Source organism: Strix uralensis, chromosome 3, assembly GCF_047716275.1.
Source record: "Strix uralensis isolate ZFMK-TIS-50842 chromosome 3, bStrUra1, whole genome shotgun sequence".
NCBI classification, from domain to species: domain Eukaryota; kingdom Metazoa; phylum Chordata; class Aves; order Strigiformes; family Strigidae; genus Strix; species Strix uralensis.
This window is the reverse complement of record NC_133974.1, coordinates 53256837-53283348: the sequence shown is the minus strand read 5'-3', so window position 1 is coordinate 53283348 and position 26512 is coordinate 53256837. Positions and strand designations below refer to the sequence as shown.

The window sequence follows — 26512 nt, the reverse complement described above, 5'->3', positions numbered from 1 at the left end:
TATATTGGCAATGACACAATGCATGTGTCACAGTTTGGGGCGACCCTGTTGTAAATGTTTTTGACTGGGATGAGTAGCAAGTTGCAGCTACTTAGAGGAAGCTGATGTTGCTTATATCTGGTACTATTCAATTGACCGTACTCTAAAACAGCCTTGTTCTGTATTTGATTTTAGATGGCAAGCAGAAGGGGAGTTCAAGGTGATTTTTTTCAGAAAAGGTTTTCATTCTCAACACTTTTCCTTCATCTGCAATTTCTCTTCCTTCCCTGCTCTTCTGCTGGCTGGGGTAACAAATAAACCTAAACATTTACTATATGCCATTCAGTTGGTGCCAGCAGCCTGTTGGATATTAGGGTATACTTTTGTGCATTTACAGCCAACTCTTCATAACAGAAACAAATCAAAACCTTTTATGGTAAATGCCTTCTGTTAAAAGAACTATTTGTGAAGATAGACTTATCCAAAAGAAGGGCACCTTCCAGTGAATAGTCACATGGCCACTTCCAGGTATTCATTTTTCCCAAGCACAGAAACTTGAGAATGCAAGCTCTCTTCCATTAGTAATTCTGGTCAGACAAACCTTTTGTCACCTCGTATATTTATTATACCAATTGCAAAAGAAACCAAAATTGGTGTGGTGAAGCCTATGTTCATTTATTTTGCACCTCCTACACTGTATTCTCCAAAGTCAGCAAAGCTTTTCTGAAAAGTGCTGGTCAGAATTTGGAGATAAGTAATGTTATCCAAAGTCTTCAAGAAAAAGGAATATTCCTCCCACATGCTTATGTAGAATAAAAATCACCAAGGCTAAAACCAGGTTCTGTACAGACCCCAGACTGAATACAAAGAAAGAGTGAATAAACTTCGGTTTTCTCTTCAAGGCATGTCCAGCCCTCACCCCCAATTACTCAGCAAAAAATGTTCCCTTCCCTTCTCCCTCCTTGCCCCACTCTACCTCCAAATACTTCATGTCCTTTGTAGCCAGAGAGACAGTGCACATTTTATATCATCTTCTAAAATCAAGCAAAAAGCATTCCCTGGAAAAGTTTCAGAGTTTTCTACTGGCCACCCCCGAAGTTCAAAAGATCTTGAAAGGCTAGAGATGTGGTAAATTGTGTCTCTGACTCAGATTTAACTAGATAGCCCTTTACCTAGCCCTCTTGCTAGTTTTTGTCATACGGGGTCTCAACAGAGGGCTTGGACTAGACTCCTTTAGCGTGTATTAAGGCTGCTGCCTGCAATCCAGTATCATAACAGTGGAGTTTTACTGTTGGTTGAAACTAGCACTGCAGCCAAATAGGCACACCTGCCATTCCCCAAATCCTACATGTCTGTCCGTACTGTCCTCCCTTTTTCCCTAATGCCAGCACAGGCTTTTTTTTTTTTAATTATTTTTTTCCAGTTACTTTGTGAACTGGGTTAAAGAATTCACCCAGTTCATTTTAATCTGGGTTGTTCCCCCAGCCCCGTTTGCTGCACAGGCATTTGTGCTGAGGTGAGGGAGAGAGGGAGGGAGCGCTGCTGGGGCTGCATCCAAGAAGCTCCATACCAGTGCTGGGGGTGGGCTCAGCCTCTTTTGGCAGTGGTGCTGGCCCCTGTCTTTCAAGTATTCATGGGACCAGCAGCATGGAGTACAGAGTTTCCCTTATTTGTCACTTCTCTGAGGAAATTATTAAATCAGTCTCTTGGTGTAGAAGAAAATAATGAGCTAATCTGGAGTTGAGGTGCTATTGGATTGTTTCAGACCTGGCTAGTCTCTTAAGCTCCTAACTTTTCTGCATGCAGATGTTATCCAATTAGTTCGGAGGCAGAAGTAGAGTTTCTAGACTTGATTTTTTATTTCCAGGCCAAATGCCTGGAAGCTAGGGAGGGAAATGGATGGCACTGGAATAATAACCACTTTCCCCGAGTTTGAGCAAAGCAGTTAAGAACCATCTTTTTTTCAGTGTTTTCACAAATTCTGCCAAGCTGTTCAAAAGGTGTTGGGGGAGGAGAGGGTGTTGGGTTTTCTTCTTTATTCCTTGATATGCCCAGGTTTTTTTCTCAACCACTAAACGAAGAAAGCAAGCAGGGAAGATGCTTTGGTTTGTAGTTTTGTGATTAAAAATGTCTGTTCCTAAAAACTTTCACAACAGTCCCTTCTGATTTGTAAAGATTCTTTTTTTTTTTCCTTCCCTCCCCACCCTGAACTCTCCACCCAAAATGAAGTCTCAGCCTTATGAGATCAGAGGTCTGCTTGCTGATCAGGATTTAGAGCAATGTAATGCAGTTGTCATGTTTTAAGGAAGATTTATTCCTTAATAGAAATTTTATTTTCTTAGCTACTTTTCATGTAACGATGACCACTAAAAGTAATTTGACCTAAGAAGCCATTCCCCCTTCCTTTCCTGTGGATGCCTACAGCATCCTTCAGGAGAGGTGCTGGTGCAAAGATCTGCTCCTTCGGCAGCTGAGGCTCAGTGATCAGTAATGCAGGGCTCAAGTCATCTGTGTATAGCTGTAAAGTTACTCATCTAGCAGTAATTTCACAGATGCCTCTCTCGTGGAAAATTCAACCATGTACTTGGGGGCGAATGGGAGTTTAAAATAGTTCAAATCAGTTTGGCTTCACTGGTGTGGACACTTGGGCACTGAAATGTGTGTGCTTCTCTGTTTAATGTACAGTTACCTCTCACAAACCTGAACACCAGCAGAATCATAGCTCCTCCATCTTCTAGGATTTTACAAACTAAACGTTTTAACATCATTGTTAGTCTGTGCTCCGTGAGTTGTTCTTCCAAAGATTTTGCCTCAAGGAAAAATAAGGAGTAGCTGTCATTTGAAATTTACTCAGGGTTGGCAAAATGATGGCATTTGTCACTTCTGCTCTCCATCTTCTTCAAACTGGCCCTAGTGTGCGTCAGACTGGATATTGTGCTGACTTACTGCTTCTTCTTTGTTCTTCTAGAGAATGCAGAGTAATTAGTATAGTCTAGAAATGTACTGTCGAACAAACCCGTTTTTTTTTCTTTGTTTAGTTTTTCAAGCATGGAGGCTGTCGAGACCCTTACATGCATCATATTTCAGAAGCAGTTTGTTAAAGCAAAATCACTAAGAGATACTGGGTTGCCAATTTTTTTTAGGGCTGCATCTGAATTGACACACTTACTGTATGCTGTTGCATGTTTCGTGTTGTTGACCTGGTCTCGCTGAAGTCTGAATAGCAGTCGTTGCAGTGACAGTGATGTGTCTGAGCAGTCTGAGGGAATCCTGCAATTATTTTAATGTTTTGCATAATACTGGTTGAATTTAATAATTAGTTGTGAAGGTTCAAATCCAATTACCTCCTTCCCTAAAACAGGAAAAATGGTGGAAGTTTGATGATAAATGCTAGCAGAGTCAGAAAGAAGTTTAGCATAATTTGTGGTGTTCCAGTCACTAATTTTTTCTTTCCCTTTCTCCCTTATTTTACAGGGCGTGTTTTCAAGCCATTTTTGAGGAAATGTGGTGAATGTAAACTTGCTCTGTTTGGGGGGGAAATTCTGGTAAGTGGTGCTGTCTTGATCAATTTTGGTTTTCAATGAGAGTTTCAGAAAGATTGTTTTAGCATTTTTAATTTTTTTAGCTGAGGGAATATACAGAGACATAGTTGATTATATGTGTTTTTCTTCCTCTGGTATGGAGACTCACAGTGTAAGAAACTGACAGAAAACAGCATGCTAGGCCTCAGGGCGAGGAATGTAGTTTCATTTACTCCAGTGGCATCTGTTTATTGCATTTCTAGCTGTTATATTCTGCTGAAAAGTGGGTGAGCTAAAACCTAGAGTAGAAGAAACACAAAGGCCTAATTTCAAAACAATGGGAACAAAAAAAGCATGCTAGTGGTGTAAAAAATCAGGAGCAAAAATAATGCAGAGGAAGCATAAACCTCCAAAGTGCTGGGGATGTCCAGTTGCTCTGAAATCTTTCCATCCCTCCTCAGAACATCTGACATGCTTGCCACATAGAGCTAGGATGAGTAGCTTATGCCTGAGAGATAAGGAGGTAGTTAATGCTCTTGTGTGCTATACCAGTTTTCCTATTCCTCCCTTCCATCCCACGTGACAAGCTTTGCTGCTTCTCTGGCTGTTCTGTATGCAACACTTCCAGAGGCACCAGCTTCCTACAGACTTCTAGTCCTACAGGCACTATGGGAATATGGCATGCCATGTGTGATGTGTCTGTGCTGCTGAGCTGTGCTGCTGTGAGGAGAAGGCGGCAGAAGAGAACAGGAGGTAATTGGTGACATGCCCCAACTGGAGGGGAACTAATTCTGAGAAAACTCTTCCAAACTGCAGAAAAGCAGCAGATCTGCAGTAGTTTGTAGGCTTATCTAGAGGCTTTTCCCACTAGGAGACTGTCAATATAAACAGTTCTGGCTAGTGCCAATCAATCACCATCACCCTTGGGAAAAAAATGAAAGCAGAAGATCGTGTCCTTTCTTTCCCTTGGCCAAGCAGGGTATTGGACTGCTACTTTTTCTTCAGCCAGCATGTGCAGATTGCAGATGAAAACTGGCTTATTCTTCACTGGCAGAAGACTTCAGAGTCAGATAGCCTGCAGGGCAGAAAACTGAAAATCAAAGACTGGCTCTGTGAGAACACTTGTTCTTTTCTGCCATTTAAAAAACCCAGATGCTGTTACATCATACAGAAAGATCTGGATTAGCTAGCAGATGTTTAAATGTAGATCATTTAGCCTTTTGCAGAATGTATAGTCTTAGAGATAAGAAAAGATAACCAAGATCAGAATTTTACAAAAAAGTTGGCCAAATGCATGAGAAGTCCTGTACAATGGTCCCTGGGTAAACCCTACTGTAGCTCATTCTTTCAAGCAATTTTCTCTCTGCAGTTTGGCTTTTCTGACAGTTGGCCATGTTGTAAGCTTGCACTTATATCTGTATACTGGGAAATACGAACAACAATTACTTAACTAGAATTTAGTGGTAGAGCCAAAGATGAGCCACAGACCAGCAGCATGAGCTCATTAGTCCATGAGATTTTGTGCTGACTTCTGTTACTGCAAAATAGGATAGGATCTATATCTAGTTTTCTTTTTGGTGGTAGTAATGATACATCCTAAAAGTTGTCCAGTGTCCTTAGAGATTGGCTGATGTTTGTGTGGGGTGTGACAAAGCTATGGTGCTCACAGGTCAAGGAATAGAGTCATAATTCAGAAATAGTGATGCTGTGTAACAGCAAGGAAAAAAGGTTTATCAGCAGACCTAGTAGTTAGATTGTTATGTTTTCATTTCCTTTCAAAGATGCATCAGCTGAGACCAGCCTAGTCTTCATGGCTGGCCTTAATAAAAGAGCATAGTTCAAGAGCAGCAAGAGGAAAGAGACAGAAGAAGCATGGTTTTTAGAATCATAAAATGGAAGAAACTGCCAGATGTCATTTTGTCCAAACCCCAACTTGAAACAGGTCCTATTAGGTCAGGATGCTCAGGCCTTGATTTTCAGAATTCAGCTGAATGGCAAGGCTGGAAACTCTACAGCCTCTCTGGGCACCTGTTCCCATACCTGACCATCCTCAGAGTGAAAAAGTGCTTCCTTGTTGCTTCTCACTGTTGTCGCTCACTGTTGATCAGTGCGGACTTTGAATCTTCTCTGCCTGTGAGAGAGGAGTCTTGGGGAAGACCCCAAAATCAGGGAAGTTGCTTCTTGTGGTTCCAAGGAAATGTGGTATCATACACATGCAGTAAACTTGTTAGTGGGGGGAAAAAAAAATCCCGCAGTCTGGTTTATGGAGGTTCTACTTGGGTGATGTTTCTCAACCTATAGTTCATGTTCAGACTTGGAGAGCATGGCTGCTTGACTTGGTTGAATCTCAAAACCTGGGAGAAGATTAGCTGAAAAACTGGTGTTCCTGAAAACTACCTGTTTTCCTGACTTACTTAGATATATAAGCCAATTAAAAGAGACACTTCTCACTGCTGGATTGTAAGCATCCTGGAATTTCTTCAAGCCAGTCTGGAGCTGGGTTTGTACCAGGATTTTGCCCTAGAATTTAATATTGTTTTCCTGGAGCCATTATAATATGTAAACAGACTCTGAAAATTTTGCTTGTTTTCACAGCTGTTCCTTCCCCTCTTTCCACTTCAAACTGTTTGCAAAATCTTATTTTGAGGTAGAATAATCAGGAACCGTGAGTTTCTCATCTGTAAGGATTTCTGAAATATCTCTGACCCCACTGTTGGTTTGCATATGGCATTCCAAATTCCCAGAGAGTTTAAAAATAATTACATAAAAGGAAACAGTTTTGCCCAGTCTCTGTCCCTAACCCACTGAATCCAAGAAGGACTGGACATCAAGAGAACATTTTGAATTTATCTTGACATAGCAGCTGAGCTCAGAGGCTCAGCGGTTATTTATTCATCTTGTATCAGAGTCCTAGAAAAGGTCATGCAGCCTCCAGATCAAAAATTCATAGTGGTTTTAGGAGCTGATTAGAGAAGTATACTTGAATGCTGGGAGGGAAATCTTGGCTGAATTTAAAACTCCCTCAGCTAAGCTGATGATATCTTTCTGAGCAGTGTGAAAAGAGACCTCTTTTGATGAGATTCCTGTAAAGCAGCCTTGTGGATGTCAGAGCAGAATTTGCATGGAATTACAGGTTTGACCTGTCTTGCACTGAACACCGTGTTCGGCAGGCGGTTATGGAACGGCCATCCCTCCACATCAAATAATTACACGACTGCAAGGAATCCCAAGAAGCATAGCTGATGTAGGACAGAAAACCTCGGGGTGATCTGTGTTTTATGTTTTTCCCTAGTCAGACTGCTCTTTGCCAGTTCAGATTCCCCTCGAAACTTGCCTTTCATAAGAGTTTTTTGTACAGCATAAGTCATGCTTAGAAATACAGTATGGTGTTCTGTCCTTGTCCATCTAGACCCTGTAGTTGGTTACAGCTGTAAAGATCAGAGGAGGATCAAGCTGTGAAGTTAATAGAGGGGCTGCTGTATCGTAAACCTGATCTGCATCTTCCCATGCCAGGTGCGCCACTGTCTGCTTGTCCTTTTCCTATAGATTTCCTCTTCCCAGGAAAGCTGTGAATGCTTCAGACACAGACCTTGAAGCAGAACATACACCTCAGGGCCTGGAAGTCCACTGCTCTTTTCACTCTGAATTTAGGCAGGGATACCTCCCCAAGTTTGGGGCTTTTTGATGTTTCAGCTGAAATCTGAGATGCTGTGCTTCTATCTTCACACTTCTGTATAGGTTAGAAGCAACTGCACATTTTAAACAATGGTTTCAGCTATTTCTAGTTGCTCAGATATATCATGGAAAATTTGGACTTCAGCTGCTAAGACACTCATCTGATTTTTTTTTTTTTTTTTTTTTTTCCATTAAGGACAGCCAGGCTTTTCTTCTCTATTTAAAAAAAAAATATTAGCGGGTAATGCCTGCTTTGATTTTAAGAGATTATATAAAACCACATTTTCAGTATCTTTACACATATTAAATTTGTTTGCCTTTAGAAAGATTGTGATGCTCTGTGCATTCCTGGGTGTCCAATTTGTATGATATCATTATTTACATCCTTGATATCTACCAAAAATGCTATTGAATTTCTCGTGGTGATTCTTCACACTGGTCAGGTTTCTGACATAAAGTATTATAGAACAACTATGTATTATCTGCAAAGAGCTTGGAATATGCGCTCTCACTGCAAAAATAGCCCACTGTTACTTTTGCTTTATTACCTGTGTTCTGCTATGCCCACAAGAGGCTTTGACGGAATCATTAGCTGTTCTCTGTAATTGGTGCTGACCTGCTGTATTTTGGGCCTATTTCAAGTAGTTTTCCAGAGTCAATCATTCGGGCACTGATGGGCCTCATAATGTGCTTCTGTTGTGTATCGTCATTATCTCTTCCTATGGGTTGAAGATTATCATGCATCCTTAGGAAGGAAAGTGTGTGGAAATGCCTGAGCATTTTAAAATACTGGGTTTACCAAGATTTGCTATGCTATGCTTGTAATTCCTTCAGTTTTAGTCTGTTTCTTTTCTTCCGGTCTAGTCTGTGCGAAAGATATGCGTATTGGTGCTGCTGAGTGTGGTAAATGTTAAATCTGGTCCATAAGATTTCTAAGGAATGCAACTTGTCCCCTGCCCAGACCTGCATGTCTCCAGTTCCGACCAGGTTGTACTTAGTCTGCTTTCTTAAGAGATGTGAAGCACTGTTGTGTTCAGTTTATTAAATCAGATAACCCTACACAAGGAGGTTATGTTCCAGTCTCCTGCAGAGAGATCTTTGTGCCTCAGTCTCTGTTGTTTTTCCAAGTGTTTTCCCACATCTTACTGGTAATCCATTTAGTATAGCTTTTTTTTGCCTTTTTTTTTTTTTCCCCCCCTGAGGTTGAGGTGGTCCAATTGTTGGAATTGCTTAGCAAAAGAGAGTTGGTGTGTGGGCCATCCATCAGGATGTTACTCTTGCTGTAGCTACTGGAGAAGAAACAGGGAAGGACAGTTAAAACAGCAGATGGAGCAGAGCACTGCATGCAGCTGTACCTCCCAGCTTTCTTAGCTGGCTCAATGGCAGAGATGTATGCAGTGGATCATGATGCTACAGCAGCTTGAAGATCCATGATAGCATTTTACAAGTGGTAAATTGGTTGGTTTTTTAAATCTAGATAACAAGCCCTCCCAAGTGCTCTGTTGAAACAAAAGCATTGAATTTTAAAATTCGTATGTTGCTTTAAGGAGTCTTACATCAACTTTGCTCTTTTCTGTATGCGCGTTGGGGTATTTTTGTCACTGTGCAGTTGATACAAAAACTCCTGTTCCATCACACTTACATGTTCTCATACCTTCTGTTCCCCTTCCCCTTCCACCCCTATAGAAAATTGAGTAAAAATACGTATGTGATACACTGCAGGGGCCACTACCATCCACTACCGTTATGAGTTCAGATTTAGATACGGAACAGCCTTGCACCTGGATTCATGTCCAGCTCTGATCATTTAATATTAAAGTATAAGTGCAGCTTGGAGCAGGAAGGTCGCACCCAGTTGGTAGAAGGATCCTGGGGCATTGTAGGTGTGATCTCCAGGGAATTTAGTTGCTAGGAAGCATCACCTCCTTAGTGAGCTCATGCAAATAGAGGTTTATTTTTTCAGAGGTTAGTAATTTAGTCATGTTTGGGAGTTTTCTGCAGAGATCGTAATACAAAGATTTTGCCTTGACACCTTGCAAGATTATGGTCCAATCACAAAACCTCTCGAGCTGTTCAAGGAGTGATCAGAAGCTTTTAACATGAACAAATCACTCCAGTTTCCCATGCCTTGTTTCAGAATTAGCTTGAAAAATTTTGGCTGAAGTCATGCCAAAAATCCAAAACAGCAACAAAGCAAGGAAAAAAATCTCCCAGCAAACATCCAGCATGGAGACTATTGCCAAACTTTGGACTGTCTGTGCCAAGTTTATAATCAGGCAGCAACAGGGTCTTAGTAGGTAATGCTCTCAACCCGCAGCTAATGAGCCCCACTGCGCAGAGCGGGAGGAATGCCACAGAGAGAGGCAGGGCTCTTACCCAGTGCCTGGTTTGCACGATGCGCTGTGTGTAAGACACAGATCATACCTGAGATTAAGAAGAATAGAGAGCGTGATTTCTGGGCATTGGATAAGGCCATTTCTGTGGATAAGAGTCTTACTAAATGTATGCATGTTGTAGTGATAAATACATCTATAGGTAGAGTTCAAGGTGCGTAGACAGATGTAGGTTTTCCTGACCTGAGCACGCTGTATTTTGTAGTACAACCACAGCACTGCTTTACTTCTAGGAAGGTGGTTAATGTAATTATCTTGATATTAATTCTGCCTCATCAGTACTTCATGGATTTAATAGGTTTCAGAGCTACAATCATTTGGGAGATTATTTTATCAGCAAAGCACAGTGGAGGTTGCTGAAACTAGATGGGAGGACAGAATGCGTATGTGTGTGTGATACAGGATGCTGCGGTATCAAGAAGATTTAATTCTTATGGGATTTGTTTAGGAGATTTCTCTGTGCCTTTTGTGAAACTTTATGTTGGGCGCTAAATACTTCACATATAGGCAAGTTATCTCTTCAAAAAGAGTTTGGTACGGATCTCTAGGCACAAGTGTCTGTTTACACCCCATAGTCTAAGCACACCGCTCTAGTTCTTCATCTCTCATTACGTCTTCCTCTCGCTTAAATGCTCATCTGGCATGAACATAATGAAACTGCATATAAAGGACCATGAAGAAGAGGAGAGATCTCATTGCAGATTACCAAAGCTGAATATTTTTGGACATTGAGTTATTTATACTAATCAGTTTGCTAAGCTCAAAGATAAAAGAAAGCCTGGGATGCAATCCAGAAAAACCAAGAACAGAAACTAGTGTGAAGATCATGCGTTAGTGCATGTTTTGAGAATGCCTGCAGTGCTGTATCACAATACCCATTTCAAAATAAAAATGAAGATGGGCAGATCTTGAAGGCCAGTGCTCAGTGGTGGAGGAGATTCCTGCTTGAGGTGTCACACTCCATCAGCTGAGGTGGAAAACTCTGTCAGGGAGTGCTCTGCATCATCCTGCAGCTGCCTTGCTAGCAATGGTGAACAGCATTTATGGGCTCCAAGGGGTCCCACACAGCCTCCACTGATCTGGAATTCAGCTCTTCTCATGACACTTTATCAGAGAAATCACTGATGGCCTTTTTTAGAAAATATCCCATGAGCTTAAATTCATGAGAAGTTTGTGTTCATGCTGAAGTATCACCCTGAAAACCCCAGAGCTAACAGAGGTTTATACAGCCTTCTTATAAATAGTGTTTTGTCCTTGTGACCTTTATACCTGTTCTCCGCCCATCTATAGGAATATATCTAACATACCAGTCATATTGGTCCTTTTGTTTTTAGGAAAGAGAAAATAATAAAAGATTCAACTGTGTAAATGTCATTCCTGCCCAGCCCATTTATTATTATGAGACAGGGAGAAGTCTGCTTTGAAATTTTCCCTCTGGAAAAAGCTTGAAAAGCCTTGAAGATTGTATGCATCCTTGATCATGTCATGCAACAGCAGTAGTGAGAAATATAAAATCTACTAGCTCTGTCAGCTAGGGTTTTGAATGCTGTGCTGAGTCCTGAGAATCCTGCCTTTCTAGTCTTGCCAGGTGGTATCTAATCCTGTAACAACCTTTCAGACCATATTGATTTACTGACATAAGTTTGCTCTTTTTTAAATCAACCTGCATTTCTTACCTTGTATTTTATTTTGTGCAAAAATCGTGACAACTGAAGCAAGTGGCGTTACGGGTAGAAGGATGAAGATAGAAATAGTATGAGACTTTTGGGGTTGTTTGTAAACTTATTAGTTAAAAATATGCATGGATCTTAGATGTGATCTGAAACGTTAACTTTGTGGTTAACAAACCTTACCATTCATGCAGTTAAGATGCTAGTTAGGAAAAAGACTCTGTGGAAAGAAACTTCAACCGCACACCTTGAAAACAGGATTTCAGGTCATTTCTTGTCCTCTTTTGCTGGTTATCAAAAGTTAAAAGTTTGCTTTTTTTTCAGTGGGAACGTACAGCAAATTATAGTACAGTATGCTTAAAGCTAGTGGTTGCATCGGTGCACCAGCACCCATTGCTGTGATGGGTGCTGAGTCTGGTGAGCTGTAATTGGACTGAATAATCAGTTTAGGAAAGTCCTCATCTTGCTGTGGTATTTGTTGGTTGTGCATGACACTTAGGAGTTTCTGTCCATTCCCCCCTCCCCTGCTGCTAGTTCTGCAATATTAGGGCATTAGTCTCTTGCTGCATGCCATTTACTATCAAACATAATCCCCTTCTCCCCCTATTTCTTTCCATTTACATCCTTTGATGAGAAATATTTAGGCCACTACATGTCTTTATTCTTGTAAGACAGAGGCTGATGGAAGATCCATTACATGAAATTCTGGTCTATCTATAGAGCAGGATATCTCCAAATACATCTGTAGACATATAGAAAACAGAGAATGACAGCTGATAGATACTGTAGACTTCTCATTGTTTTCTACCATGGTGATTATGCCAAATGTGTCAAAACACAGAGAAACAAAGTTGTATATGAGTGAAGTGGCATATTTTTTGGCTGAGAAGACTATGCAACATCCCTAGTCCTATTTTTAAGATATCCTTTATGACCATTTTGATATCAGCTAAATACCTTTGCAGGAGCCCAAGATTATTCTATTTGCTTTCTTAAATGTTTTGCGCTTGAGTTTTGCCCTCTAACTGACTGTAATTACACAGGGAGGCTTAGTTTGAGTCTAACCACCAGCTTTCCCATATGTCATTAGATGTTGTTGGGGGATTAGCATGCACAGTTGTAAATAACAGTATATATCTTCATTTTCTTTTTCGGATTAGGCTGTTTATGAGCCAAGTGTTTCAGATGAGAGAGACAGCACTATTCAGAGCTGACAAAGCAGAAGGAAAGCTTGTGTTGAATTAAGGAGCTGCTTGCAGAAGCCTTTTGCTCACCCCAAAGAAGTAAGAGCATGCCGAAGACATAAGCTGCCTTGGGAGTGTAAAACAGGATTCTTACATGTTGATACTAAAGTGTATCAACTTTAGTTGATACAACATGTATCAACTGTGTTAGTGCAGCATGTGCCTTCCACGTGTGTGTCATCCTCTCCATGTGGTGTAGATGTTATCCAGAAACAGTTATTTGCAGAAACTTGTCTGGTCATGCGTGTGGAATATGCCATTGACTATTATCAACAGTGAATCTTGCACGTAACTGTGGCTCCTCTCTTGCTCTGAGCAGTTTCACGTTGTTTATGCTCAGTAAAAGATACAGCACCCTTCATCTAACATCTCTTGCAGCAGTGTGCAAAAGGACTGTGTGTTGCCTAGTACACAGAAAGCAGCCCACCTTGAAGATGTTTCAGAAGGTGGATGTTGGGCAGAGCTCGGAGAAAGGAGCTCAGTTTTCAGGCTGAGACCAAAGCACTCGAGCTGTGCTGTGCACAGCTGGGTGTCATCGGGAAGAGCTCACACTCCAAATGGTTTTGTTACTTTGCTTTTCCCATCCAGTTTAGGTCCCAGACTTGCATCTGCTTTTACCCATGCTTTTAGGCCTGTGTGATTTGGGTAAATGTATGTGAGACCTGAGTTTTAAATTTCGCAGAAAACACAGAACTGTTACTCTGGTATTGCAAGACTGCTTTTACAGCACCTTTACGTTTCCAGGAATAAAAAGAAAATTATGTTTTCCCTTTGAGGCATATATTTAAGACATCATCAAAGTCACATGTATTGCAGAGAACTTCTAATTGTTGTATTAAATATTTCTGTTGCTTAACATCAGAAGTTTCTATTGCTGTATTAACTATTTCCCTAGTTGTACTTCTGATTAAAGAAATAAAAAATTCCTAAGCTGTAACTTATAACCACCTCTTCTTCTCTAAGAAAACTCTTCCTCAGTACTATGAGAGACCAGTACCATTCCAGGCTACCATCCTGCTTCAGCAGGAGCTGTAAGAGTGCTGCTGTAGAGGATTTTTGTGTCAAATTATCGCTGCTGCTTCGCTTCCACTGTAAGCAGCAATCCTCATGGTATTTTTTTTCCCCGAATATTTCTCCTCTTTTTGAAGCTACCCATGAATATAGTGAATGTCTTGCTATCTTATTTTTCTTTTGGATCTCTTATGTCTGGGATAAATTCCAGGAGCTTTATGGTGTAGCTTTAGGCTCCTCTGGGTTAGAGAGGCTTCTGCTTGTCACCCAGACAAGAACTTTCCTTATAATTTAAAACAATAAAAGAAAAAAAAGAAAGAAGAAAATGAAGAAAAAAATAGAAAACCCTTTTCAGTTCCATGGTGGAGGAGGACACCCCAGGCACAGCTGGCAAATAGTTGTATAGTTTCTTCAGGTTGATAACCAGCTCTGGTAGAAATGTGTTCTTTGATGGACAGCTCTCTAATGATACTGGACAGGGAGAGCAGCAAATTTACTGTGCTCTGCAAGACAGGGTTAGTTGAAGCACCAGAAGACTGTGAAAGTCTGAGAGAAATCCCCTTGGAGCTTGCTTTGTCTGCTCACAACTTGCCCTTTCTTGTATTTAACCAGTTTGACTTAATGTCATCTGTCCTAGGCTCATCTGTGTCAGTGTAGTGGGGAAGGGTGAAGGGAGCTTTTTTTTTTTTTGCTTTTTTTTTTTTTTTAAACCCAGAACACACGAGCAAAATAGCAGGTGATATGCAAGTTGAAATCATGGCAGTCCACACAAAGTGTCAAAGTAGCCATGGTATTGGTGCTGCCAGAAATCTGTTCTTGGTCAGTCTGGCAAGACATAAACTAGCAAGTGACTCACCAAAGGTACTTCTGTGGTTATTTGTCAGGTAATGCTGAATTTACTGTGTTAACAAACTTGACTGTAGCTTAATATCTCCAGCAACCTCCAATTAAACTTTCTGTAATTGACACAAGTAATTCCTTCTGGTGTTGCGTGCTGTTTTCCTGCAAGCGTCTGGAAACATCTAAGCCATCCCAATCCATTCTTTAAATTTTATAGATGTCGCTCATCTTCTGATTAAACAGAGGCTTGAAAAATAGGATTCTTCTATGGACCCCAGTTAAATCTTTTGCAAAGGCTGTTAAAGTGTCAGATATGGCTCGCAAATAGCAGAGACTGACACTGCAGATTATTTAAATCTGTATGACATCATCAATGGGTAATTTACAAACCCCACTTACTATATAAATGAATTCAGTAACCAGTAGAAGGTTTATGTATGTGAGAAATCGTACTTCTGTGTGCTGTAAGTCATCTCACCTGCATTATGTTTGTTCTGGGTGGAAAACAGTGTCTGACTGCCACTGGGAGCCTCTCCAGGGAGCTCATCCTCAGACGGTTGCTGCTGTGATTTACAGGAACAGCCTCATCAAGCTTCTTGAACCCTTTGGAGCTTCCTGCTTCTTTGTTGGTCTTTCCACTAACATAATTTTAGCTACTTCTTAGCAATTATTTTAGGCACGGCAATTTTCTTGTAGAATTGCCTGAGCAGGACCTTTGGTAAACTGTAATAGCCTTGTTGTGGCTCAGGAGCATTTGGCAGGATAATTAAACTGGACTTCAGTGCCACAAATGCGTATACAGTTAAACACCACGGATCTGCTCAGGTGCTTGCTTAAGTTTCTATATACGTTGTCTGTCGTGGCCATATGTGTCTTCTGTTTATGGTTTCTGCTGCATTCTACACATCATTGGCTCTGGAAAATCATGGTTTAAATCCACTAAATGATAAAGCACTTGTACCTTTTATCCCACAAATGTGCCAACATTAGATGGATTCAAGGTGATTTGTGCCATGTCTTTCTTGGGTATTTATTTTAAAACTATTTTAATCCCTGAACATTGAGGGGTTTTAAGATAGAGGAAAGAGAAGAGTTAGAGATTTCATACAAGTCAAGAATCACTTTTGTGAGGACCTTTGCAGATAAGCCTAAGAACTATACAAAACTGATGATTTCTTTTTTCATGAAGGGTCCGTATTGATTTTGTGCTGCATGACACATCCTGCTAGGTCTTTGTGCAAAAGAAACCATGCTAACCTCCTGCCCCTTCCCCTGACAGCCTCATCGCCTTCTGACTGCCTGTGTCTGGTGCCCCTGCAGCTATCCCCATAAACACAAATGCACCTTTCAACATCATTTCTTGAGCATTTTCCTCTTCATTTCAGAGAGCACAGAGAAAAGCAGAGTGTCCCTGTCCACACACAGACATACCCTTACATTTCCAACCAATAGTCTGCTGAAAGAAATACCCATGGGTAATTAGTACTTTGTATGTGGTTAATCGATTTAAAATTAAATGCCACTGGCACTGGCAAAAGGTCATACTAAGTTTTGTTATGGCTTTGAAAAAAAAATCTGTTTTAGTGAAAGCTGTCTGTGAGAAGGGATGTTGGTTCTTTGTGCGCTGTCTGCGACAAAAGAGAAGCCGGGGGTGCAGTTTTCACAAAGGGTGCTGTAAATTTTATTATGTTTTCACCTAGATCATGGGGTTTCCATGTTGATTTTAAGGAAGCTGCCCTTCAGTGTAAGAAGGCAGCTGTATCTTATGCACAGCAAAAGGTGCTGATGTGCCATTGGTCTTGGGGGTGAGATAAGAAACTCATCTCCAGCTTCCTAGTCCATCATCCTCATCATTAGACAATTCTGCCTCCTAGGCAGACAGATTGCTTCATATTTTCATTCATTAATGATTTATCAGACAGCTCCTCCCCTAAAGGCTCATCTCCTCTGTTATATTCACAGCCCACACACAACCAACAACACGTAGCTGCCAGCTGGCACTCTGCTGCCCCCTCCTCCTCTCCCTTCCCAGCTGCCTGGCTCACCTGCCCGCTCCTCGGTGTTGTAGCTTGCACCAGAGCCATCAAATCTCCATGTGTCCTGTTCTCCTATCCCGTCTCTCCAACCTGATTGCTTAATGTGCTTTAACTAACTATATTTAGGAAAAAAAAAAAAAAAAAAGAGAGAGATGAGGTGACCCCACTTGTAATGCGGCAGCGCTTGTGTTTTTGTTATGGAAATAATGGCCTCTCAAAACACAGGGCATTTTGGTGTGAGGGTATGCTCAGTGGTGACTTACGTTTTAGTTCCAGGTAGAATTACTAGAGAAGAGGGAGTGCTAGGGAGAAAATGAGCGAGCTGTGTCTATGAGCAGGAAGGTGTGGGTTGGCTTCAATTTCAGGTTTTGCTATCAGGTGCTTGGCACAACAGCTCTTTTGAAATCCTTCTCCAGTTATCTGTGTGAGAGTGATTTTTATCACATTACTGAAGATTAACTCTATTCTTGTTCTCTGTTCTACTCCCAGAAATCAGGCATGCTCCGAGGTCTGGGAAAGGGAGTCCAAATGAAATCTCATGATGAAAGGGAAAAAGTCCAGAATTGTTTACCACTCTCCAACTTGTCCACTGCAGGCAGGTTGTGACTGAGAACAACAGGGGAACAAGGGCTGCAGGACAGGAGGGAAAAAGTATAAGCTAGAAGAAGAGGAATAAATGAAACTCCCATGAATCTTTTGTATGTGAATGTATAACTCTTGAGTGCTTAATCTACTCTTGGCAAGTGGTGACTGATAACTAATTTCCTCTCTTCCCTCTCCCACACCCTCCCAGTGTCTTCAGAAAAGACATGTGACAGGAATAATAAATCTCATTATTTGAACAAGCTACAATGGAAATTATGGATTAAAATGCTACAGATGCCTCAGTAGAGAGAAAGTGGCTGTTCCTAGGATGCCTAAAATATATTTTCACTCGCACTGTTTTTGAGAACTTCCTGAATTATTCAGGCCCCTCCATATACCCCTTTGGCACAACACTTTAAAGTAAACCAGTGTTAAAGGCATCAGGATCCAATCGAGCAACAACGTTGCTCCAACCACTTGAGGACAGCCAGAGCCTGACACTGAGCAAGCTCAGGCTTTGGGAGGAGCCTGGATCTAAATGCAGACTGGTTTATCTTTACTCTAGGTCTCTGAGCTGGAGCTTTGCACTGCTGTTTTAAGGAGAGAGCTAGAAGGAGAGAGGGAGTTCAGGCCAACACACATAATGATGTCACCGTTATGTTATATGCTGCAAGACTAATCAATTTGGATGCCTTTGACTTTGGAGGGGAGAGAGGTGGGTGAGAACAGCAGGCACTTGTGTGCTTTGGTCAACCAGGTGTCTGGAAATCCAGTGTCAGCTTTGAGGGAGTAGAGCAGGCTTCAGGGCTTCCACAGAACCCTTCTTGCCCTTCAGGAAACCCTTCTTGCTTCTTTTAACAACGCTCATTGGATTCAACTCCAGGTGGGCTTTGGCTTTCATAACCCTATCTGACCCTGCTTCCATCTCTTGTGCACTTCCATTTCATGTCTGAGTTTAGTCAGGAGATCCTTGTTCATCCATGGGGGCCTCCTGCTGCCTGTGCTTGACTCTGCGAATTGAAATGGATTGTTCTGGAGCTTGCAGGAGGTGATCCTTAATAATCAACCAGTTTTCCTGGACTCCTCTTTTCTCCAGGACTGTATCCCACAGGATTCTTGAAAGCAGATCCCTGAAGAGGCCAAAAGCTGCTCTTTGTGGGGGTTTGGTACAGCTTTTTGGAAAAAAGACTGTCTACCATCTCATGGTCAGTGCAGCCCAAGCTGCCTCTGACCTGCACATCTCCTGATCCTTGTTTGTAAGTATAAGGTCCAGCACAACATTTCCCATTGTCAGCTAAGTCACCTGTGTTAGGAAGTTAGTTACCATCAGTGCACTTCAGGAATCTCCTGGATTGCTTGAGCCCTGATGAACGTTGGCATTTTCTGCTTTTTCTCATGTTTAATGTATCTGTGGCTGCTATTTCTTTGTGCAAACCATTCGGTCGTTTTACATGATTAAATCGTCCTGAGATTATGCCCTGTGGAAAGCAGTTCGCAAAATAAGGCTAAGTGAGGCTTGTACCAAAATGAAACATGTAACCCACCTAACGGGTTGGGTATTATTTCCTCCCCTTTTCTCACGCTTAAATGTAAAATAAGCATTATACTGTAGGAACCAGGCAAAGGCTAATTTGCCTCATTTGAATGTGAAAAGGAGCCCACATCCTTCCTGTGCCCTGCAAAGAATGCAAAAAGACTTTACAGAGAAAACAGATGTACTAATATGTATCACTTGTTGGGGGCAGGGGGAATCCAGGGTGGCTGACATTAAAGTAATGCTGAACTTGCAAGAAAACAAAAGCACCAGCATACAAAATGTAGTGCTGGGAAGTTGACACAGTTGGGACTGTTTCTCTTTTGCTTACATTTATGCTCCTGGCATCTGAAAAACTGCTCTGAAAAAATATATACAAAAGGAAACATGTAGCCTCATTTTTCACGCTCAAGAAAATCTTCACTGAAGATGATTAAGTGCCCAAATGCAAACAAAAAGCAGAAGCTCCAGCCCAGCCTTAGGGAAATCTTCTGCATTTCAGAGTCAATATTGCCTTGCCAGAAGAGTACACTACTGACATCATAAACAAAACAAGCATAACTTTTTTAAGTATCCCTTGATTTTATTTATATTTTTAACTCCTCTAACTCTCTAACATATAAATATGAAAGAGTTCTGTCATTTCACCAAAAATGCGGGACATAGTGGGGAGGGGTTTAATGGTTTTTAATGGTTCTCTATCTTCCATGCTAGAAGAGCATGGAAGATAGAGAACAAATGAACACTGGATGTTATTTCTACAGCTGTGCAATCCTGTTCATAGTACTGTTCTTTCCTGACTCATCTGTTTATCCCTTCCCAAGAACTTCAGGAATGAGCAGTCAGCATTGACCAGTCAGCTTGTGAATCCTCTGGAGCTCAAAACTGCCCAAATTCAGCAACCTGCCGGATGCAGATTTGGCCTTGTAGCGGTATAGAGTTTCTTGCCAGCTTTTAGCTTGCAGACAGGAGGCAGTTGCATGTGGCCATTTAGAATTTATTTTATACATGTATTGTCAGTCACAGTAATAAATAGGATAAGAGAATGCTTGAAATTTTCCTCTCAAAAGGCTACCTCAGACTTCCTAAATTAAAAACTGGTTTTGCAAAAGCAGAGAAGTGAAGCGTAGTAGTCAGTCAGGTTTCTTTGTTCAGCAGTGGTAGCTGGGTAGCATCCATGGGTGGGTGCAGCACTTCATGAAGAAGGTGTTGTTCTGTTTCCCTAAATGCAGCACAATGGCTGTTTTCCTCATCTGCAGGACGTTTCCTCCTGAGGTTCAGGACCACAACAAAGACCCTTCAAAACTGGCACTTCCTGCTTGATGTACTGTTTGCATCTTCAGGAAGTGTTCTTAATTTAAAACTGTGGCATTGACACACAAATATCCAGCTATGGATAAGACAGGCTCAATAACCTTGAAAAGAGAATCTTTAAGCCCACTTACCTAAATCACTTACATGAATGTGAATGCAGTACAACAGCTTGAGGTGTTTGAATTGCAGTTTAACTGCGGGTTGTTTTGTAGGATGAGGGTAAATAAAATCTTGGCCTTGAACTAATATCTGTGTGTTGGAACAAATATCTCAAATGCAGCACGCTGCAGAAGGAAGTAAGCAGAATAGAAATTAGATCACTTTCCTTTTCTGCATTATTTCTTGTAAGTGTAGTCTTCTTACGGTCAGAATACACATTTCCTGTTGTAAAAATATTGTAACAGCCAGCTGTAACCAAATAACTGATAACCTACTGTTGCTGAAAACTGGAGTCATATTAGACAAGCATGTTTAGAGGGAAGTGTTTGAAGCCTGCAGATGATCAGATCTCTGGTGCTCTGAAAAGATAGCAAGTGTGAACTACGTAATAACTGCTGTGATTGTCCTAACAGCTGTAGTTTTGCAGTATGGAAGAAATAATAAACTTGGACTCTTCATACAAATGGCAGTGTAAAGATATGGGTGCATTTGCTTCTTGCTTTTTGTTTTGTATCATCTATACATTTAGACAAAATCATGTGAGTCTCATCCTCTCTTTTTCATGTGCCTTAATCCTAGAGTACAGATGCTTTATTTATCTTTGTCTATAGGAATACCGGTTTGTAACCATGTTCCACAAGTTCTCTTACAGCACCATTAAGTCCCAGCTGCATTAACTGCACTGTCTCTGTACTGTGATAACAGCCATGGAGGTGGGAATCCAATTTAATAACAGAATCATCAATCATAGAATGGTTTGGGTTGGAAGGACTTCTAAAGATCATCTAGTCCTACACCCCTGCCCTGGGCAGGGACATCTTCCTCTAGACCAGGTTACTCAAAACCCCGTCCAGTGTTAAACATTTACAATGTTGGGGCATCTGCAACTTCTCTAGGCAACTTGTTTCAGTGTCTCACCACCCTCATCATAAAAAATTTCTTCCTATGTCCAATCTAAATCCAGCCTCTTTCAGTTTAAAACTGTTGCCCCTTGTCCTGTCACTGCAGGCCGTGATAAAAAGCCTCTCTCCCATCTTTCTTATAAGTCACCTTCAAGTATTGAAAGGCCGCAGTAAGGTCTTCCTAGAGCCTTCTCTTCTCCAGACTGAACAACCCCAACTCTCCCAGCCTTTATTCATAGGAGAGTCCCCCGATCATTTTGTGGCCTCCTCTGGACCCGCTCAAGCCAGTCCAAGGTCTTGTGCTGGGGACCCCAGAACTGGATGCAGTACACCAGGTGGTGTCTCACGAGAACAGAGCAGAGGGGAGAATCCCCCCTCCCTTGACCTGCTGGCCACACTTCTTTTTATACAGCCCTGGATACAATTAGCTTTCTGGGCTGCAAGTACACACTGCTGGCTCATGTCCAATTTTTCATCCACTGATGAACCCCAGTCCTTCTCCCCAGGGCTGCTCTCAATCCCTTTGTCCCTCAGTCTGTGCAGATACTGGTGATTGCCCCAACCCATGTGCAGGACCTTGCACTTGGCCTCATGAGGTTCACACAGGCCCACTTCTCAAGCCTGTCAAAGTCCCTCTGGATGGCATCCCATCCTTCAAGTGTATCAGCTGCACCATTCAGCTTGATATCATCTGCAGACTTGCTGAGGGTGCACTTAATCCCACTGTCTATGTCGTTAATAAAGGTATTGAGCAGTACCGGTCCGGATATGGACACCTGAGGGACACCACTTGTTACCGATCTCCATTTGGACATTGAGCCATTGACTGCAACTCTTTGGATATGGCCATCCAGCCAATTCTAGACAAATCCTTATCCATCAAATAGTCCATCCATCATATCCATATCTCTCCAATTTAGGGACAAGGATGTTGTATGGGACTGTGTCAAAGACATTGCAGAACTCAAGGCAGAGAGTAAACTTTTAGTTTGGTTAAAAGCTTCTTGTCATTCCTAGTATTAGTAAAATGTTTCAACCATACTTTTGCATCTTGACAAATGTTTTAAAAAATATAACACAAGAGCATGAGAAATTCAAGGAATTCCTTAGGACATTCAGCTGTATTTTTGATCAGCCTTTGTCCTCTGACTTTCTAGAGCAGTGACTCCAAAGGAAGTGCATGGAAGATTGTGCAAGGAGCAGGACACCACACGCTTCAAGGACTGAAGTGTTTGATAATTCCTGACAATTGGTGGTCTTAAAACTCTTATTCCCTGAACATCACAACATTTACGCAGGTCCCAACATAGCTGGAAAGGTCCTGCAGCCTCTGATGGTCAGCTAAACTGTGGGCCACACTTTGTGGCCACATTTCGGGAGCAGAAGGGTGGGAAATGAAGAAGGACAAAAGTCTGGTTTTTATTTTGTGTACGGTGGTTTGATGTTCTAGATCAAGTAGTTTGTGGCTGTAACACATGATCACTCTTCTCTCAGAGACCATGCTTCTTATACCACGCTTCTTACAGACATACAAAGTGGTAATTTATCTCTCTTTTCACTGTGGTCAGATAGCAGATGTAGACTTTTATTGTGGTAGAGTGACCCACACAAGTAGCTGCTGAATAGCAAAGTGATAATGCACTCCTTCACAAGAGTTTCTCTTCTTGGAAGCACTCTCGGCATACAGAAAGGGGAAGCCTTGAGGTTCTCATTTGGTTTTTGTGTGATACCTTTACAGACAATCTGTCTGCATGGACTGATGGGGACCTGGAGGAATGGGAGAAAAGGAAACTTGAGAGTAGCAGAGGTGGAAGCCTTTCTTAGGAGATGAGATAAAAGAGGGAGAAGGGAAGGAGCTTGGGATCTGTTTCTTTGTTCTGTTTTCATTGTATAAAGTTGAGGGACAAGCCACATTTAACCCTGCTATTTTCCCTTATGAGTTCTGAAAAACTGTATCACTGATGTATGTTTTTTTCTCTTTTCCTTTAATACAGAAGTTATTTCAGGAGCAACAGCAACCAGGTAGAGAAGAAAATCTTTAGTTTAATCTTTTATTCTCAAGATAGTCATCGTGGCTTCCTTGATCTGGTTTCCTAGCATAATTCATCTTTCCCTTGGAAAAAGTGTCCCCAGTCTCTATTCTTGTACTCCCTCTCAGAGTTGCCTCAGCGTTCTCTGCTATCAAACTGTGCAGCCTTGAAGTTGCCAAAGCTTGGGCATTTAAATGAGTAGCAAGGCAGGAAAGTTTCATCCTGACAATGATATTGAAAGCAGGTCCAGGCAATCCCCTAAATTTTAGAAGAATAAGAGAGAAGGAAGAAGAGCAGTTTGCTTTAAGGTGAGGGGACTATGTTAGGAACTCTTTTGAATGTACTGTAGCCATAAAGGACTGAATTGTGCTGTTCCTGGGGTTTTAGATTAATATCCTTTATGGAACAGACGTTTCATGCATGTTATGTGCAAAGAGCCAATTATATATACAAGTTAGATAAGTTAAAGCTATAAATGAAATGCTGTGTATACATCCAAATGATACTTTGGAAACATTTTTCTTGGTTCTCCCTTTCTTAGACAGCATGTAGTAGTCTTGCTGCTGAGAGGCGGGCATGTGTTTGGCTAGGTTTTGGGTTGTGCTTTGGTTTCTCTTATTTTTTTCTTCAGTGAGGAAAGGAGATTGGGTAAAACTCTTTTCTGGTCTCTGTTGACATCAGCACATTTGATCTGCCTGAGTCCAAAAGAATTATGTCAAAGCAATTGCCTGCATTTGTTTCTTAGCATGTTCTCCAGCAGCACTGTTGCTTGAGGGTCAAACTGAATACATTAAACTGGAATTGGGGCAGAAACTGCAGCCAGCCTTGGGTCAATGATGCCTCTTGAGATTTGTGAAAGTGACACTTCTGGGGTTCATTGCATTAACTTCCATAGCATTTCTGCGTCTGGTCTGGGTGACTTACAAAGGCAGATGGGATGGCTAGTCTCGCATTCTCCATTTAATTCTTTCTCTGTGTGTCTGGAGTAAAAGGACAAGCCTCACATCTGACTTATTTCTTAATATTTCAGAAAGATTTTTTAAATCCACATATTAAAGCTATTTGTTTCATTTATGTTTAGGAAGATTACCACAGTTACTTCATCTGTAAAAATAAATTTGTGGAGTCTAGCCTATGTGAACTTTGTAATGGTACATCTTTTGGTATAAGCAAGCCTTTACAAGGCTTAAAAACACAGTTGCACATGTGCTTAACAAAACATCCTAATGCTGTAGGATGTAGCTGGGGTTGTGCCAGAGGAAGAGGGAGAAAAATGCATCCAGGAGGACAGAAAGTATTGAGATACAAAAATGAAGAATTCAAACTGTATTTTAGCAGGCTCTGATTCATCTTTTATTAGTAGCTCTGAAAGCTCACTCTTGATCAGCTTTCCCAAAACTTTTGCTCTTTTAGTGACTAAAGAGTTGCCAATCATAGTTTTGAATCTTGGGATCTGTTGATAGGAAGACCAAGTATAGCAAAGACCAGGTGGAGGTGTGTGTCTGAACGCATGTGCACATATCTGTGTGTGTCTATATACATATATATACCCCACATTTGGACATGCCTTTTCCTCCCTAAATTTTCACAAGCTTTCTTGCTTTAGTTTACTCTGCAGAAGTTTTGTAATACAGTAGTTTACTTAAGATGGGATATTTCTTTTATGTTTGTAACATAGCACTGAAATTTTACTATGCTATGTATGCTGTGTTTTAGTGGGCATCACTTACTGAAAGTGACTGAAAGTTTGAAAAACACATTTTTTTCCCACCTGTTGAACAGAAAAATATCTGTAGAATCATAATTAAATATAATTAAATGTTTGTATGAAATAATGCCTTCTAAATTTCTGGAGTGCTGTATGTGAACCAATGCTGAGCACAAGTAGTTGAGATTATTTTATCTGTTTTATTTGCAGAATTTACACTGCAGCACTCAGTCATTCCAGAAGCTTAAAATGAGCTGATGCCAGCCACTGGCACAAATCAAACACTCCCCAGCCTTCCTCACTCCTGCACATTGACAGGATTAATACTCTCTGGCCAAAGGCCCAGGTTAAGGCAGACAGCATGGACAAAAGCTTGCACTGCATCCTTAAAAACCACCAAACTTAAATATTGGCAGGCTGCGGGATGAAGCAAATTCAGTAACCAGGGCCCCCTGCTGAGCACGTGGTCCTTAGGAGCCCACCTTCTAGACCCCATCCTTGGGATGCAGAGCCAAAAGCTTTCTTGGCAGCACCCGGTTCCCTCAACAGGGTGAAGGGGAAGGAGAAGACATGTGGATATCCCAAGTGAGCTGGGAGGTGCCTGCGGGAGCAGTGCTTACAGCCACTCACCCCACTTAAAGGCACTAACTTGTTTTCCTGACGAAGGTAGCTAGTCTATCAGTTCATCCCAAAAGGGTGAAATTGGGAGGGTGAATATCTGTGCGGTATGGAGGACTCTTCCCTCAGCCTGATCCATTAAGGTCACCTTCTGTGGCTGGGGGATCCTGGAATGGGATCCCAGGCAGATCCCTGGGATGAGATCCTAGCAGCAGGCAGAAGATTAAATGAACTGCTGAAGCAAGGAGTCGCAGGTAGTCTCTCACTGTCAGAACTGTAATAACCCCCACTGGTTTCCTAAAAGTTGTTTCCTTGGCATCTCAGTGTGAATTTTGTGTGGAGCCAGGTGCTGGAATTCAGAGACGGCTGCCTGCAGATCCTGCAGAAGATGGACAGTTGGGTGTCATCCATCCTTAAATGGCACCTCAGCCCCAAAAGGTTGGGGTTTCCCCTGGATATATTTTGTAGGCTCTGAGCAGGAAGGCTGCCAGGATTACTACCCTGAGAGGGAAAGGAGTGTTTCTTAATGGAAACAAAAAGCACTGTCTGATGCGGTGACCACTCACCCAACCTCCAGCTTTATGCAGGAGCTCCTGCTTCATGCCTAATAACCCAAGGTGCATGATGTGCATCCTTTTTAAATCAAGCACAGTTATTTTCACAACTTTGCAGAGATGGACAGTACATCACAACCTGGGGTGCAAAGGGTTAATTACTGGTTAATTGTCCATAACAGATCATTGCTGAAAAAGCAAAACAAAATTGCCTGTTCACAGTCTGGATTGGATTAGTTTCCAGTTCCAATGTGTTTTCCACCTTTGCTAGATTAGAGCCCACTGTTGTCAAATGTATTCCCTGTATGAATACTCCTGTACTGTGAACAAAATAACAAAATTCCTGTTAAGCTTTCTGTTTTTAACAAAGCCTTCTGCTACCCAGTGTTTTCAGTTCTTTAATCTCTCTTCCCTGAACACTCTTCCAATTTTTCCAACACTTTATTTGAAAAATGGAGCAACAGAACCTGATACACTATTCATGAGCAGAAGAACAAGAGCCAAATACAGCGTCACTGTAACCTACCTACTCATCTTTTGATTTTCATTTGTTTGTACAGCTGAGGTTCGCATCAGCCCTTTTGGCCACAGCCTTGCGTGGGGAATTCATGTCGAGCTGATTGCCTCCCAGGACCCCCGGTCTCATATTCAGTCTCTGCTTTGGAGGATAGAGTCCTCTCTCTCCCTCTCATTGTGTAAGTACAGCCTGTATTATTTATTCTGATAAGGTGATTCTGCA

At 41.6% G+C, this 26512-nt stretch overlaps 1 protein-coding gene across 6 annotated transcripts in view; it reads left to right on the top strand.

The window, feature by feature from the left end:
- FYN (FYN proto-oncogene, Src family tyrosine kinase) overlaps positions 1 to 26512 on the top strand; it is a 136460-nt gene that overhangs the window by 55286 nt on the left and 54662 nt on the right. For all 6 annotated transcript variants that reach the window (XM_074862314.1, XM_074862315.1, XM_074862317.1 and 3 more), the window contains 2 exons: positions 3454 to 3524; positions 26334 to 26468. The gene's annotated coding sequence lies outside the window, so the exon portion shown is untranslated. The remainder of the gene's footprint in view (positions 1 to 3453; positions 3525 to 26333; positions 26469 to 26512) is intronic.